Source organism: Sinohyriopsis cumingii, chromosome 9, assembly GCF_028554795.1.
Source record: "Sinohyriopsis cumingii isolate HCF-2022 chromosome 9, ASM2855479v2, whole genome shotgun sequence".
Lineage (NCBI taxonomy): Eukaryota > Metazoa > Mollusca > Bivalvia > Unionida > Unionidae > Sinohyriopsis > Sinohyriopsis cumingii.
Window position 1 is genome coordinate 23,504,708 of NC_142969.1, and position 14,777 is coordinate 23,519,484.

The following is a 14,777-nucleotide window of genomic DNA, read 5'->3' on the forward strand; positions in this document are numbered from 1 at the left end:
TTATATTTATATAGGGTAATACACACTATGCTTGTATAAGATGATACTATCTAACCTTATTCTGGTATAAGGTATAACACTATGCTTATTCTGGTATAGGGTAAGACACCATAACACTATACTTATATAACATTATACTATATAACCTTATTCTGTTATAGGGTAAGACATGTTTATGTTTATTCTAAATAAGAACAGACTTTCTAAACTTACTCTGGAATAAGGTAAGACACCCTTGTCTTGTATTTGTATATGGTGAGACTTTCTAACCTTATTCTGGGATAAGGTAAGACACCCTAGTCTTGTATTTGTATAAGATTAGACTTTCTAACCTTATTCTGGTAACGGGTAAGTCACCCTAGTATTATACTTGTATAAAATTAGACATTCTAATCTTATTCTGGTATAAGGTAAGACACCATAGTCTTGTATTTGTGTAAGATTAGACTTTCTAACCTTGTTCTGGTAACGGGTAAGACACCCTAGTATTATACTTGTATAAAATTAGACATTCTAATCTTATTCTGGTATAAGGCAAGACACCCATGTCTTGTATTTGTATAAGATTAGACTTTCTAACCGTATTCTGGTAAAGGGTAAGACACTCTAGTATTATACTTGTATAAAATTAGACATTCTATTCTTATTCTTGTATAGGGTAAGACACCCATGTCTTGTATTTGTATCAGTTATGAATTTCTAACTTTATTCTTGTGTATGGTAAGAAACGTGATGCATACACATATATAAAATGAGACTTTCTAACCTTATTCTGTTATAGGGTAAGCCTCCCTAGTCTTGTACACGATGACACTTTAACACCTTATTCTGTTACAGGGTAAGCCTCCCTAGTCTTGTACACGATGACACTTTAACACCTTATTATGGTAAAGGGAAAAAAAGCTATTGTATTTTTATAAGATAAGACTTTCTAAATTTATTCTTGTATAGGGTGGGACACCCATGTACAGGATTAGACTTTCTAACATTAATTTGGTATAGGGTAAGAAAGTATACACAGGTATAGGATCAGACTTTTTGACCTTATTCTGGTATGGGGTAAGACACTCTAAACTTTTACATGAATATTCTTATACTTCTATGAGATGTGATTTTCTAACCTTATTCTGTTATAGGGTAAAAATAAACTAAGGTTTTCTAATCTTTTTCTTGTACTGACGAGGCACTTTATAACAATTCACTGTTGTAGTTATCACTAAAAATGGAAACATTTATGGTTCGACAGAGACATTCAGTATTATTTCCTTATAATGATGATGGTTTTTATGGGTTAGTAGGTGCGCTGTGAAACATTCCATGTGATAATTTGTGAATCACAATGACATTCAGTCAGTTATTGCTTTCTGATCATGCACTTCTTATGTTTTCATTGTGGTTCCTGCTTACATTCCATTATCGGGTCAAATTTTAATATGCATTTAGAACATAGACCTAATACTAAAATAAGTTTTCAAAACCATAAAAAGTTGCAGATTCCTTTAGCAAGCAAACTTATATATCTGAGTAACATAATCACATCAAAAGTGCATGTTATCTTACTAGGTAAATCAGCCTTACCCTGTAAGAATTGTTTCACAATAAGGTTTATTGTTTTATTATACTTCCATAATTGAGATCATGTATTTGGTAAAAACAAATTAAAGTAGACGTGAGTGCAGTAAGAACATTAACATCATGTTTTTAATTATGAATATCATACTGTATTAAAATGATGTTAACATTCATTCTTATTTCAGGTTTCAAATAGAACAAACACCTTTTTTGCAAATTCATGTTGTGTTTATTGATGTGTAACAAATTTTAGATCAGTATCATGTGACCATTTACATCCAATTCATAAAAATTGGAGTTATTTAACTTATATATATATATTAGTTTTCTTGCACAGCTACATCTTATCCTTGTTCAGCTCTCACTTATCCCTGTTTTTTTCTGAAAGGACAAGTCACTTGTAACTAAAAATTTAACTTTAGCACATTTACATGTCCCAGTTCAGTCAAATACATACTAGTAAGCATCATACTCTTCTACTTTCTCTTTAATTCTTTTTGGTAAGTGACCTGATGGAGTAAGACTAAATCCCCAACACCATATCTGGGCTGGGGACACATCTTATGTCCACGCTGTTCTTCTTCCCCTCTCCCCTTGAGCTCTGATTGTACAAGGTGACCAGCTCATCGATCCCTTGTACCACTTAATTTTTACTTGACTTTCCAACACCTCAACAACCGGTCCTAACTGAGGCCATTCACCCACATATTTTGGTAGGTCCAAAAGCACCATGTCATCCAACTGAATTGGCTGACAAATTACCCTTGCGCTGTTTCCCAATGAGAACCTGAAATTTAAAATATATATTTTACACCTTCCTAAAATCTCATGAGAGAGAAGCTGTTTGTAAGTAATTGGCAACTTAAACTATTTGATACTACACTTATATCTGCAAAGTAGTTTTTCAAATGAGTTAATTTATTCACTTTTCTGCACACTTTATGATTTATATATTCATCACACATTTTAACACCATTGATACAACAAAAGACAACCTTTGTTTCATTTACAATCACAAGCACTTACACACACTTTCAATAAAAGGTATGTTTCACTGAAGTCAACATCAGTTGCCTAATAAAAATGTTAGTATATATCATTGTCTTTTTGTGTGTAGATACTTGGGTTGTGTTGTTGAATTGTATTAGTTTTATGCCTGACAATATTACCTGCTAAAATTGATTACATAGCCAAATTAAAAGTTATATCCCATGGTTTAAAATCTTTATTTAACGAATACACACACTCAGCAGTTTCGGTTATCAATATTTTGCCTTCAATATGAACATAACTAATGAAAAGTTTGATCGAAAAGTCTTTCCAACTAAGTAACTCCATAACCAATAATGAATGATCCAGAGCTAAGTCAGACCTCACTGTAACTTTTTCTGTATTGGTATAATACATGAAGAACTAATTTCTAGTTCATTATATCTTCTGTCACAGGTCACTTGTATTAGTAAAATTCATTATAATAATTACAGGTGGTATAAATGCATCTTCATGTACAAAATCAAAAATACTGGTTTTCAACTCTTCATCGAGGCTTTAGATTTCTTCTACAAGTAAAATAATTTATGCATAATTACAACTGGAATTAATGATATTGTGTAATATTGTGTGTTTTTGACATCACAGTTGTCACATCATTAATTAATATCAGCAACATTGTCAAAAAACCTTGAAACCTTATAAAACCAAGTCTTTTGGAGAAATGCAAAGTGTATGCCTTGATGTGATAAATTTAAACTCATGCCTTGATGTGATAAATTTAAACTCATGCCTTGATGTGATAAATTTAAACTCGTGCCTTGATGTGATAAATTTTAACTCATGCCTTGATGTGATAAATTTAAACTCATGCTCATAGCATACATTACATTTATTAATTAAAGTTGTTTTTGGTTTTAGCCATTGTGTTATATTTTTATCTTGCCTGACTATATTGCTGTGGGCTTATGTAATTGCTTTATATACTGTATCATGTTTTGACTGTTCTGCAACAACTGCAAGTTTTCCTTCTGATTTTTAACTTTAAATATGGGTCTATATCATCAAAAGTTTGTTTCAATTTTATTTGAAATGAAATTAAAGTTTAAAATGTTATAACATGCATACATACATACTTGTCAGCAAGATAACCAATGTAAAATAAGTGCACTTTCATTTTTTTTTAATTAATAGAATATATTAAAAACTACAAATTTGCTAAATTCACTGAAAAGGATAAAAATTTGGAATGCATAACCATTGAGTGATATGTCTTTTCTTATATATCTATTTCCTTTCACAATTTGCAAAGACCATAATCTTCGATGAAATCTATAACTTACTATCGACAGAAGTTGATCTTCTTAATATTTATAATGGCCACTCAGCATCAACATATCCAAGTCTACAAATAATTCATATGTTAATAAAAACAGTTGCTTATTTAATGTAGAATATTTCATACAACCCCTAATATGGAGGGGTTTTAAATCATTATTGAACCCATGACTATTCCTTTCTGTTAAAATGGAATGCCTTACACACTGACATGACTTAAAGTAAATGATTAATGTATCAATAAAAGAACAAAATGTTATTACCTTTATGAAAATCCCTAAAAAATTTGATCCACCAGGTTTTATCATCATCATTATTGAAAAATTGAAAGCTATGGTGAATATCGATTTCCAGTCCAAGTTTCTACATCAATATCTTCAAACTTTGGAGTCAGATGGCTTGGTATACCCAGTGGGTTACTTTTTAATAATTGCAGTGCCAGTAGCTGGTAAAGGAAAGTTACATTTCCATTGGTCAGAATGTTACCACGTCATCAAAATGAACTGCATTGCAATTATTAATTTATGACAGTTATATAATTTATTAACTTGATATATAGACAAATAATTGCTGTGATTATTATAAAAACAAATAAATTACACCAAAAACATCACGCTAATAAGAAGCTCATGATAGTGATTTTGAGCAAAAACAATCAATGATAAAATGCACAATTAAGGAATTTAATTTTTTATCTTACATATGTTCATATAATAAATTTTGCTAACTACAACTATTTTCTTTTCAAGATAATAAATGTCCCAATAAATTTTATAAAATTTAATTCTGCTACACATTTCATCATAATAATTACAACTGTACACTAACTAGTTTACAATAAGTGTGCTCCTTTAAAGATGTTGGTAGATGTTTTTTGATTAATTGAGTTTAAACTTGGTTAATGAAGGAATATGTGTGTGTGTGTGTGTGTGTGTGTGTGTGTGTGCAGATGTAATATCTACACTTAGTGATCTGCACTTCTAGATTAGGGTGTCTTGTATGTCTTTATGGTAAATAAATTATATATTTCTTAAAACTCATAACCTTCTCTGTAGACCATTTCTCCAGTACATCTCGGCTTGCCCAGCCTCTCCAAGCACAATCTTAAAGACATCTGGCTTTGACCCATTAAGGGCTCAATGCACTCATGCATCCTTTCAGTGACATTGAAAACCCTGGATGTCTTTGTGCTTGTTGGTGTTGGATGATACCAGTTCTCAAAAGCTGCCATTAAATTCTCAACTGTCAATGTTGCATGTTTTGACAGCCAAATGGAGAAGCTGAAAAGTTATTTTAAAAAATCTATTCAACACAGTTTATTCATACTGCAATTGGAATGAACGTTAGAATTAATGAAGAGTCACGAACTGAAATAGAAGAGCAAAAATAAAATTCCATTGAGGCATACTATTTACTTTTATGACAATGTGAAAAAAGATGATGTGGGGTGGTGTGTGTGTGTGTGTGCTTACAGTATATTTGTTAAAGGTTATGTTTTTTAAGATTGAAAGATAAACACTGGTAATAACTCCTTATTCCACTAATTTCATTTACATGATTATTAAATGATCAACTAACTGAGAAAATACTTGGTTTATATCTTCATGGGTGTGCCCAACCATCAGAAATGAAACCTTCACCTTCCGAAAAATCCTCTTTTCAACTAGCAATGACAGAAATGCCAGCATGTACCTGAAATGAAATCAAAATTATAATTTTACAAATGTGGTTTTTTTCTCTCACCATTTGTGCAATTGTTTTCACATACCATTGTTAATAAAAAAAATTAGCAGGTTTACTGAAGCATATATAACATTTGGGCGTTGTGAGTGAATAATGAAATATGAAGGAGCATAAATTGGCAAATTAAACCTCATCTGTTTTTGTTTTCTCTGAAACATTTGTCCATTTGAAGGTATAGAACTTTTGTCAAACTGTCTTTCAGCATCAAAAATACCTCCAGTAAAATTGTTATCGTCAGATTACTGGAATGACTCCATTGGAACATATCAAAGAAGCCATATGTTCAGATTCCATGTGCAATAACACCAATAAGATGGATCTTAAACTTCCATGTGGAACTGGTGTGTATTTACTGGCATACACAAAATGAGGAACATGTCTTACCTTGATCCATTCCATCAGTACTTTGATGGGTATGATCTGGCCTTTGTCTGATATTTATAATATTTTTGACTTTCATCACTGCAAGTGAAAAAAATACAATAAATGGATGAGTAAATATAGTGTCATTTCATGAGTACTGTTATTTACATTCATATAAATGCTTTAAATAAAAAAATTATATTGTTGTCAATTAAATAACACACAGATTAATTCATTATATAAATTATATTACATGTAAATTGAAATATTGCATTAGTTCGTTAACAACAATCATTCAGTCCTTGCATATTCTTGTCTACTTGTTACATTATTTAATGGCTAACCATTTTATTTTTTTATATTTCACTAGGTATAAACCAAAAATATGCTGTGAGAATTGTATAAGACATGAAGCCAATGATTTCCATGTAATTTAATGCCATTTGTTGGCTTTTCCTGCTTCTTGTCAGCTGTTTTGTACCCCAAGTCCTCTGGTGTCGGGTTTCTTCCCTGTCCGACCCCCCCCCCCTTGTTAGTACACCACTGATGAAATTCAATAGCATAAATAGTTAAATAAATTCAATGTTTTAGTAACATACAACATATGACCATTGTCTGCATAGCTTATTTGGTTAGAGTGTGGTGCTAACAATGCAAAGTTTGTGGGTCCAGTTCCCATATGGCAACATTTTCTTTTACTTTATATGTCTCCTTTTCTTTTATTTTATGGAAAAATATCATATCTTGAGTAATATGTCTCAGTTTTAGTGATCCTGTAATCATTGAGTATATGTACAGAAAAGTAGTGCAGGTGGGTGTAGCTTTAAAACAATGTATTCGTATAGGTATGAACCAGAAATGTTCAAAAGAGCATGGCCAATCAGATTGTGGTAAATTGTAATGACACATAATATTTTAATTATTTATGATATGGATCAAGAGCCTACATTTGTTTCTTCAAACGACAATCTCGTCTGGCCTTTAACATCTCCAGTTCTTCAAATGACAATCTCGTCTGGCCTTTAGCATCTCCAGTTCTTCAAACGACAATCTCGTATGGCCTTAAGCATCTCCAGTTCTTTAGTGTTTCTTGTCTTTGCAATGCTTATTTTGATATATGTGCATATATTGCACTTGGAAAATCTTGAATTCTGTAAATACTGTTTATACAAATTATGTTAAAAAGAAATGCCATAAATAAGATATTGGAAACAATATTTGAAAATTTATCATATTTCTGATATTAATAATAATAATATTACCTATAATAATTGCATTATTTACATTGTATGATGTATCAAAATAAATCATGATCATTTTATTGACACTACCAATAGTCACATTTGATGTACTGTGTTTTTTGTATGTTCTTTGCTTTTAAGTCCAAGAGTGGGCCTTAATTTGGAAGAAAAAATTTAAATGTAGTAACTTCAGAGAGCTTGTTACATCTGTGAAAATCTAATATGCTGAAAATTATCAGGTCTGGCCCATTTAATTACTGTTTAAAAATAGTATCAGCACATTCCATGATAAAATGATACAAGACTTTTGAGTTTAAAACCAATCATCAAAATCAAAACCATATTTATGAATAAAGTTTATTGTCTGATAAATCTAAAGATAAAATATGTTAGGAAATTTATTCATATTACAGTGTGGGAAAAGCAGTTTGCCACTTTGAATCGCAAAGGTATCTTTGGTATTGCAGTATGATATATTTCTTTCCTCCATAGCCTCTTGAAGTGTGATAATGAAATCATCAAATTCTGAGGAATTAAGTCTATCTTCATTTCCTCAAACAGACTGGTTTTCATGCAGCAACTGGGCAGATGAAATTTCTTGGAGTCGGGCAATTTTTCTGCATATTTATTTGCATCCTTTTGGAGCCATGCCATAACTGCAATACTTTTTAAACTTCTGCCAATGCAAGATGATTTTGGCACAATCACCTTCTCATGGTCTAAACAAGAGATGAAATGAATTGTTATAGGTAAAATGTTTCCCAATATGTATCATGTAAATGTGTTGGGTACAGACAATGATATTGTCATATCTATCCATCTGTCATATTCTTTTCCACTTGGCATGGTACCCAAGTTGTTGATAATCTTAATAGTAATTTTGGGTCATGGGTTCAGTACCTGCTCAGGCTAATATGTGTAATCGATCTGTGTCTTTTTGGGGGAAAAAAATTAACTCCCCAATTTTGTGAAATTATATAACCAGTAATATGCTTAAAATTATGCAGAAGAAATACAAAACAAAGTCATACACTAGCTTCATACTCACTACATTAAGCGAAAATCTTCAAAGAAACTAATGCTTAATATGCATAAAAAAGCGAATAAAAAGGTTCATATTTCTCACTTGCTAAAAGATTTCTTTCTTATGACATAAAAAGTCCAGCTTGGTATTTGTAGAATTAGCTGGAAGGCTACACAACACACAGTTTTTGTTCCAATAACATACAGAATTTCCAATTCATTTCGTTTTCATTGAATCTTAAATAAGGAAAAAAAATTAAATAACAAACATAAATAAAAAATTTCGTTATCTAAATTCAAAGAACTTGAATGTCACTCCATCCCCCTATAACTGCATCAACCTGGAAAAATCCACTAAGGTTGGTAATATTACATACCTATCCAAATTCAGACAGGCTGAGCACTGATAGAACTAAATAATATTGGACACTCCTACACACTAAAAGCTGATAATGTTAAGAAGGTGGCAGACCAGCTGAAAACTGTAATCTTAGGTATAAAACCAGAAGAATGGTCACCCTACAATATCTGCATGCATTATTTATCAATATTAGTGTGTACAGCAGCATACTGTTAAAGAAAAATGAAACAGCAACAGGAATAATCAGTGTTTGTAATCATTTGCATTTGCCATGCTAATGTTGCTACTTTAATTGTGTTGTAACGATGAACAAATAAGTGTCTCATTTGGCTAATGAACATGTGTGATGTTTAAATATGTTGAATACATCACATTCTCTAATTACACGCTTTTATGTGCGATTTTTACATGGAATGTGTCCAGAAGATGTCTAGCAGCCACTGTTTCTGTTCATGGTTTGACTTTATTTAATATGATTCCTTGCCTTCAATATGTCAGCCTCACATAGTGAAGCCACACACAACATTGCAGTGCAGCGTATAGTGACAAGAAGCATATCAATTGGAAGAATTTTCTGTCTTCTAGGTTTTGGAAAAGAAATAATTATAATTGTGACATTCATGCAGGTTAATGAACAGACCATAAAATTTCAAGTTACCTACCCACGTTTCCTATTTTGATAATAAAAACATGGATTCTTATTTCAGTATTAGCTAATGATGGATATGATACAAAATAACTGCATTGTTTTAGTCTTGAAACCCTCTCTGATATTCTTTACCAATATGATATTAACATCAGCAATAATGGCAGTGATATTAGCTCTGAGATTTAGGTCCCATTAAATATAATTTTAAGTAATTATGCTGAGGAAAAAACTTCCCTTTATGTTCATTGTGGCAGCCATGTTTGATGTATGTTGACCATAACTTCCATTTTTGACCAAATGTACAAGATATTTGGTTAAAATCTTATCTTGGTATGACGATAAATGATGGTGGTGTAATTATAAAAACATTTTTAACATGGCAGCATGGTAGTCATTGGATGCCACATGAACACCGTTCTCATACAGTTCCATGTTGATACCAAAAGAATTCTGGTGTGAACACCATGATGATATTACTTATATTTTATGATGATTATCAACAAAATTTTGTAGGAGGCTGCCATGGTAGCCACAATGGAGGTCAGATCAGCTCCTTATAATTAATATGTTCCTTTTTCTTTGTGTGAACTTCCATTTTAATTCATTATTGGCTAAATCATTATGGTGAAATGGGAGCAAAGGCAAATCAGATAAATATATGTTTCGTATCAATTGGTTTAAACTTAGCATAGGTAGGTCTGTTTCTTATTCCTAAGATTTTATATATGTTTAACGTGAATTTTGTTTTCTGTTTTTTTTTGTACCATGGGGGAAAATAGATGCTAGAGTTTGCAGTTAGAAGCAAAGATGGTCAACCAAATGGAAACACATTAATTTTTGTTTGTTAAGAATAAGTGCTGTTATATTGCAAAATATTACATATGTCATGGTGCTAAATTGTCTTCAAACTGACTGCCATCGTGTTCTTGAGTATATGTGGTACTTACTTTTGCTGCGTATTGTATCTTCGCCTCTGCCGTCTGTGTCTGAATCTTCATCCACGCCGCCTATTTCACGCTCTGTTTCACACAATAATTACAATACATAACTGTTGTTAACAAATATATCATATTTTCATCAAAAAAATTATTTTCTTTACGAGAAATTTGCTGTTTAACCTGCATATGAAACAGTAACTGGAAAGTTCTTTGTTTAAATTTTTATGACCTATTTTAGGATATAAACTTATCTCCAAGGATAATCAAGGTGATTTGGCAAGTTAATATTTAAAATACCTGATGATCAAAAACACATAATTTATTTACTTCTATTGTCACAATATATCACACTATATTTCAGATGGTAAGAGAAGAAAAATATTGAATGCTTAAAACTATTACTTTTGAAAAACACATTGACAGACTTATTTACATTTTACAAAGCAATATAATATCATGGTGTCTTATTCTATACCAGAATAAGGTTAGAATGTCTAATTTTATACAAGAATATGGATAGTGTGTCTTACCCTTTACCAGAATAAGGTTAGAATGTCTAATTTTATACAAGAATATGGATAGTGTGTCTTACCCTTTACCAGAATAAGGTTAGATAGTATGTTATATAAGTATAATACTACGGTGTCTTATTCTATACCATAATAAGCATAGAGTCTTACCCTATACCATAATAAGCATAGAGTCTTACCCTATACCATAATAAGCATACTGTCATACCTTATACCAGAATAAGGTTAGATAGTATAATGTTATATAAGTATAATACTACAGTGTCTTATTCTATACCATAATAAGCATAGAGTCTTACCCTATACCATAATAAGCATACTGTCATACCTTATACCAGAATAAGGTTAGAATGTCTAATTTTATACAAGAATATGGATAGTGTGTCTTACCCTTTACCAGAATAAGGTTAGATAGTATGTTATATAAGTATAATACTACGGTGTCTTATTCTATACCATAATAAGCATAGAGTGTCTTACCCTATACCATAATAAGCATACTGTCATACCTTATACCAGAATAAGGTTAGATAGTATAATGTTATATAAGTATAATACTACAGTGTCTTATTCTATACCATAATAAGCATAGAGTCTTACCCTATACCATAATAAGCATACTGTCATACCTTATACCAGAATAAGGTTAGATAGTATAATGTTATATAAGTATAATACTACGGTGTCTTATTCTATACCATAATAAGCATAGAGTCTTACCCTATACCATAATAAGCATACTGTCATACCTTATACCAGAATAAGGTTAGATAGTATCATCTTACACAAGTATAAGCATAGCGTGTAATACCCTATATAAATATAAGCTTAGAAAGAATATTATGCAAGTAAAAGCATACAGTGTTTTACCCCCATACTAAAATACGGTTAGAATGTCTCATCCTAATATACAGGTTGGAACTTGTACTATCTATAAAATTGGTTATTTGAAATTGAAAAATTTCAAATTCTGAAAAATAAAATAATTTCCGAATTTATTTAATAGAAGAAAATAGAGACAAATAGTCATACATATAATTATATTGTTAAAAAGGATATGCAATATATCAATTTAAAAATAAAAAAAATAAAATTATACAATTTTATATAGTGCATTGGCATTAAGGCCATTAGGATACAAAGTATCTAACTTATGAATCCAATAAGTTTCTTTTGAGTCTATTCATGTCACCATGCACAATATCTATTGGCAAGAAAGAAAAATCTAGTAGAGAGTGATTATTGGTGTCAAAGTGTGTTGAAATATTATAGGAAAACTGAGGATCTCTATAATTTTTTATATGAAAGTGATGATTATTCATTCTCTTGGGAACTTGTTAAGTGTTTGTCCAACATGTTGCATGCTTAATTTTTTACAAGTTATCAAATAAATCACATCAGTTGATAAGCAGTTAGTGTAGAGAGTATACCTCTTTTATTTTCTGTCTGTTTAGTTCTAATTAGAAAATCTGGCAAATTCTTGGGTCTTCTATAAACAAGAATTGGTTTATTTTTGTAAAGTGATTTTACGCTGGTTTTATTTGATAAATTTTGGAGACTATAATATTTATTAATTATGAGACATATATTAGGTAATGAAGGATTATATCGTATTGTGAAAGGAATTATATTTTTCTCTATTTTACATTCTGCTTTGTTTAAAGCCTCATGTTGAGTAAGATTACGGGCTTTGTTCAGTGCTGAATCGATTATATGTGTAGGATAATTTCTATTTTGGAAATATGTTTGTAATTTATTCAGCAAATTTTGTAATTGACAATCATCTGAAATAATGTGTCTGTATCTTTTGGCCTGGCTATATGGTATACCATTTTTACATGACATGGAATGACATGAAGAATATTCCACATATTGGTGGATGTTAGTTTCCTTGATATGAATATTTGTAGAGATAGTGTTATCAATATTTTTTATTACATTTACATCTAAAAATAAAACATGCATACTAGATGCAGTATAAGTAAATTTAATCGTTGGGTGAAAATGATTTCGGCGATCAATACATTTTTTCAGTTCCTCAGTTGAATGGCTCCAGATCATAAATATGTCATCTAAAATCTGAACCAAACAGATGGATTAAACTTTTTGTTTTGAAGAAAATCCTTTTCTAATTTACCCATAAAAAGGGAATCGTATGAAGGAGCCATAGGACTAACCACTGCTGTACCCATTATTTGGATGCAATTCGTATTATTAAATTGAAAATAATTATTTTCCAAGATAAGTTTTATTATTTTACAAATATCTTCACTAGATAGTGTGCTATTATTAGGATTGTTATCAAGAAAATATTTACACGCTTCAATACCATCTGCATGCAGAATGTTGGTATATAGTGATGTTACATCTAATGATACCAGGATTGAGTTATCAGATAGATGTGGAATAGACTTCAACTTTTTAATGAAATTAGTAGTATCTTTAATGTATGAAGGAAGTGATTTCATTAAAGATTGTAAAACACTGTCAATAAATTTGGATAGGTTTTCAGTATATGAATTACAACCTGATATAATAGGTCATCCTGGATAATATAAAAGCAAATTATGGTCAGGATTTTTATGAGTTTTGGGTAATACATGGAACTGAGGTGTATGTATGTTAAGAGGGAAAGTATCAAATTCCTCACATACGGAATTATTATTTTTAGCGATCTCATTAATGCATGTTGAAATTTTTTATTTAATTTCTATTGATGGGTCTTTGTTAATATGTTTGTAGCATTTTTCGTCATTTAATTGACATTCAACTTCTTTAGCATAATCTTCTTGATTCATATAATAATAGTGTTTGATTTATCAGCTATTTTAATCACTATACTGTTGTCATTCATTAGATTTACTTATAAAGACTTAATCTCATCCTTAGAAATATTACATAATTTCTTCCTTAGAAATATTACTTTGATATTGCTTTTGATGATTACCAGTTAATATCTCTTTTGTGATCACATCAGTATAAAAATCTAAATATGAATCATGTCCACTGGGTGGTGTAAAAGATGTTAAAATAACCCATTTTTGTAGAATGAAAAGAATTTGATTTACTCTCTGAATTGTTGTATGCTTTATCATAAAAAATTCTTTTAATTTTAGGCATTTAGAAAAATTAAAAATTTCTTCAGCTAATTTTATTTTATTATGACATTTTGGTTTGGGACAAAATGTTAGCCCTTTGCCTAACAGTATATAGTTATTATCAGTTAATCTTCTATGTGAGAGGCTTAACACTGTTTCTTTTCCTCTCTTAATTTGTTTTATATATAAAATTGTTATTACGATGCATATCGTTTATGATGTTTTGTAATGACGTAATTGTTATTTTAAAATAAAAGACATCATCTGTTTCTTCAAAACATTTCATGCCTGAAGAAGCATAAATGCGAAACTAGTTGCACAGAAGTTTCGGCGTTTGTGTTGTTTTTTTATATCCCAATTCTGAATTTATTTAATACACTTAATTATTTTTGAAGCATTATTTCTGACATTTCTTTATTGTATTTAAAAAGACATCATCCATTTCTTTCAAATATTTCGTGCCTGAAGAAGCATAAATGCAAAACTATTTGCACAGAATTTTCAGTGTTTGTGTTGTTTTTTATCCCAGTTCTGAATCTATATAATACACTATTAATTACTGCTCCGGTGGCCTAGTGGTTAGAGCGTCTGCCTCGGATGTGGGAGGTCGTGGGTTCGATCCCCGGCTGAGTCATACCAAAGACTTACAAAAATGGTACTAACAGCTCCCTCGCTTGGCACTCAGCATTAAGAGGTTAGTGTTAGGACTGGTCGGCCCAGTGTCAGGATAATGTGACTGGGTGGGACATCATGCTACATGTCTGCGGCATGATGCCCCAGTACTAGACATCACTATAAACTGCCACATTGCAGACATCATAGTGATATGACTGAGAAATTGTTAAAGCTACGTTAAAAATCCAAATCACAACAACACTATTATTTTTTAAGCATTATTTCTGACATTTCTTTATTGTGTTTTGGAGGTATT

General features: G+C 30.8%; 1 pseudogene across 1 annotated transcript; it reads right to left on the reverse strand.

Moving 5' to 3' along the window:
• Positions 1 to 2,948: 2,948 nt before the first annotated feature.
• Positions 2,949 to 9,839, reverse strand: LOC149791396 (uncharacterized; annotated as a pseudogene). The gene is made up of 6 exons (XR_016423598.1): positions 7,659 to 9,839; positions 7,453 to 7,472; positions 5,781 to 5,981; positions 5,479 to 5,595; positions 4,945 to 5,180; positions 2,949 to 4,345 (listed from the first exon to the last, which is right to left on the reverse strand). The product of XR_016423598.1 is annotated as an uncharacterized LOC149791396 (transcript).
• Positions 9,840 to 14,777: the final 4,938 nt, after the last annotated feature.